The 3,766-nt window shown below is 32.6% G+C and overlaps 2 long non-coding RNA genes across 2 annotated transcripts; one reads left to right on the forward strand and one right to left on the reverse strand.

Annotated features, from left to right (window-relative positions):
* On the forward strand, positions 1-1,082 carry LOC109589352 (uncharacterized). The gene is made up of 4 exons (XR_002188657.1): positions 1-48; positions 278-529; positions 612-852; positions 906-1,082. It is a non-coding gene; the product is annotated as an uncharacterized LOC109589352 (long non-coding RNA).
* A 1,481-nt stretch (positions 1,083-2,563) lies between these two features.
* On the reverse strand, positions 2,564-3,535 carry LOC109589353 (uncharacterized). Its single transcript, XR_002188658.1, has 3 exons — positions 3,344-3,535; positions 2,788-2,929; positions 2,564-2,602 (listed from the first exon to the last, which is right to left on the reverse strand). It is a non-coding gene; the product is annotated as an uncharacterized LOC109589353 (long non-coding RNA).
* Positions 3,536-3,766: the final 231 nt, after the last annotated feature.

Below are 3,766 nucleotides of genomic sequence, written 5' to 3' on the forward strand. Positions count from 1 at the left end.
TAATTTAGTTAGATTTGGTCCGCTGGAGTTATAGGAACAAGATATTTAGTTAGTAGCTACACACACACACACACACACACACACACACACACACACACACACACACACACACACACACACACACACACACACACACACACTCACACACACTCACATTATTAGTGCTTTAGTTTGTAATGTAGTGCAATTGTACACTAACCATTATCTGTTCATTTTATTAGTAACACAATTTATTGATCATTTCTCAGTTTATGACATTTACTTATACTATCAATAGGTTTTTGATGAAGGATACCTCGGAATTCGAAGTGATGGTACTGATGACATCTATTTGAATGTGCTCTACTCGACTTCAGGCAGACGTATCAATACTAAAGCATATGGTAGGACTACTACTGATCCAGTGTTAATAAACAGGGCAGTGGATCAGATTAATGAAGGATTTCCTAATACTTTCTGCAGTACATCTCCTCCAACACAAATAATAATAGCAACTTGGATAGATTTTCAGAAGTTTGACTCAAACCAAGTTAGTATATTAATTACTTGATACATGAAAATACTGTTGATAATAGCTAGCTACACTCTAACCACTTTATTTATTATTTTAGGGCAGTAACTTCCAATTAATAATTGTCACTAATGGAAACACTACATTTGGTATTGCACTTTATGTTAATGTAGCCATTGCAACAGCCAGTGCTGGAATAGGTTTCCAAATTAATAATGTTTATGAATCAGCTGATCCTTCTTTCTTTCCATTTGGTGCTACTGTTATGGATGCCCCTAGTATGATGCTTAATAGCAACATACCAGGAACATATATATTTCCACTATATGATATACCACCAGGTATGACTATAGTACATGTATCAACTGTTCCATATAACTGGTATATCTTTTAGATCCTTGCAGTTCTGTCTGCTATTCTTGTAAGCCCAGACTTGTTCAGTTGGCATGTGAGACTATGAGGATTAACGGAGAAGATGTACCAGCTTCTTGTAACAACTAATCTTATATCATTCCATTTTATTGTGTTTTTGTTTTAGTTTTATGTGATTAAATTATTTCTCAGTAGTGAATTAGTCAATTGTAATAGTAGAGACTAGAAATTATAGTTGTCATATGCAATTGCATAATTCTTGTCATAGAATATTTTTAATAACTATTTTTTGTAACAAATGAAATATGTAAGACAAGGAAGGAAGAGAAAGGGAGAGAGTGTCAACAAGTGATTGTAACAGTTTTTGATTATAAAATCAACTAAGAGACAGTACAGCAGGTACTATATAAAAAGAAAGATCCTATTTGAACAGATAAGCTGTATCAATTACTATACTACTGGTGGTAGGTGTACTCATTATGAATATTAATAATGCTTTAGGTGTACATGATGAAGTAGTGTTGAAGAATGCAAACATTGACAATACCAGTAATTACAGAAATCATACCATTATCTATCATCATGTTACAAGCAGTATATGATAATACAGTATGTACTAACACATATAACATTTTATGGGATTCCTGCAGACGACAGGAATCTATTTTAGTAACACATTGCCTTGTTGTACAGATTCCCATAAAACTGCTGTAGAGGATTATCTTTTATCTCCACAATTTTTGTTTCATCAGTATTGTAAAACTTTTGTTACATACAATAGCAATTATGGACAGTACATGAACCCACTCCATAAATTGAGAATAGTATAAACTATCATACCTTACTGTCTTTGCGTGATAAAGGATTGGTGAAGAATTCAAATATTGACAATACCAGTAATTAGTGACAATTAAGAAATCATACCATTATCTATCATCATGTTACAAGCAGTATAATGGTAATACAGTATGTACTAATACACATATGTACCTGAACACAGTTGATATTACTAATGTCAGTATTATTGTATTATATATATAGAAATACCAGTAAACCTTACTTAGGAATAATAAGGAGTGGTAACACTGTGGGGGCTGCAATTAGTGAACATGCATACAGTAACACTCAATAGAGACACTTGTTACGTTAGTATAACAAATTACTGGTCTGGATTGCCTGCTAAAGGCTGATTATAAAAAATTTATAAAATTATTAAATTTGACAAAATTATTTTAAAATTAAAGAATCTGCTTTTCAAGTTGCCTCTCTCTTTCTTGGAACTCTCTCTTTCCTAAAGCTGTGTCTCTCTTTCTTGAGGCTGTCACTGAAGATCTTGTTCTTATTGCTGACTACCTTCAATTTGCCTTTTAAGTTGTTGCTCTCTTTCTTGATATTCCTTAAGTTGTCTCTGTAAATTCTGCTCTCGTTCTCTGGCCTCCCTCTCTCTTTCTTGTCCTTGTTGCTGTGCTTGTTGAAGTTGTCGTTCTCTTCCTTGAAGTTGTTCCTGTAGTCTGGTTATAAGTTGTTCCTTTTCTCTTCTCTCCTCCTGTAGTTCCCTTTCCCTTTCTTGTAGTACACGTCTCAGATGGTCTATTTCTCTTCTATCCTCAGGTTGAACAGGTTGAGATGCTTCCCATTCTCTTCTCCTTTCTTGTAGTTTCTCTTGATACTGGTCCAGAGGTATTACACTAGTAGACCAATCATTATCACTAGTGTATCCTATACAGTAACAAAATAGTCAATAAGTTAATGACAAGTACATGTACATGTACATGTATAATATCAGCTATTACTGTAATATGAAGCAAAAAGGGTTAACCATACAGTTGATTTACAATTGTTATACAGTATTCAATATGTACAAATTGTGTATATTTAATACATTTCTATTCACATGTACTCACTGAGTTCAATAACTGCTGTATCACTTATTGTCAAATAATCTCTCAACCCTCCAAACTCAATTATCCAGTTAGTAGTTGGCGTCACACTCCAAACTGAGAGAGAATGCTCCCGTCTATTAGTGACAATGTCTGGTATATTAAACTATAAAGGAAAGAATACTATAACATAAAGAATGATAATATTAATTCTTTTGCATTATTTTGTCCCATCAATGAAAATGATTCTATACAGTACTGTCCACCGTATAAGTGGTTTTAGGGTTGCAAATTTCACAAATATTTTTCCTGATTCGCAAAAATTAAATCCTCGAAAATCAATTTAATATGATATTCACATGGCACACGTGGTAGAATTCGCAAAATTAAAATCCGCAAATTGGAATTTTAGTAGATTTTGTGAAATATAATTCTCTTGAAAAAACCGCTTATACAGTATTAGCAAAATGGTATTAGTGTAGTATTGGTATTTGCCTATTAGCTAACATACATAAGTACAATGCTACTTATTTACTTGTAGATAATAACAGGGGCTTTGCTGTATTGTTTTTATACTTACCAGTTGCTTCCATGATTTATTGTTAATATCAAATATGACGCAGTCGTAAGCACCAACTCCACCCACCACTAGTAGGTGTGGTCCTGAGCTAGTGTTAATCAATACACTGGAATGAGCCCGTCTTCCCTTAGGCCATTGTACTGACCCACCAGGATTAGATAACTTTAAACAATTCTAAAATAATAAAATAAAATTTAATTATATCATAAAATATGAATAATACCTTAAAGCCACTTATTTTTAAGTAGACAATTTTTTTTTTTTTTTTTTTGCGATTTTTTAATGGTACTGATTTAGCGAGTACTAATTTTTGCAATTTTGCTCTTTTTTCTCAATTAATAACTGTTAATAAACCTAAAATTATTAATAAATGCGAGTACTAATATTTGCGATTTTAAAGCCACTCGCAAAAAAACACAAAAA

Source organism: Amphimedon queenslandica, unplaced genomic scaffold, assembly GCF_000090795.2.
Source record: "Amphimedon queenslandica unplaced genomic scaffold, v1.1 AMPQUscaffold_11408, whole genome shotgun sequence".
Classification (NCBI taxonomy): Eukaryota; Metazoa; Porifera; class Demospongiae; order Haplosclerida; family Niphatidae; genus Amphimedon; species Amphimedon queenslandica.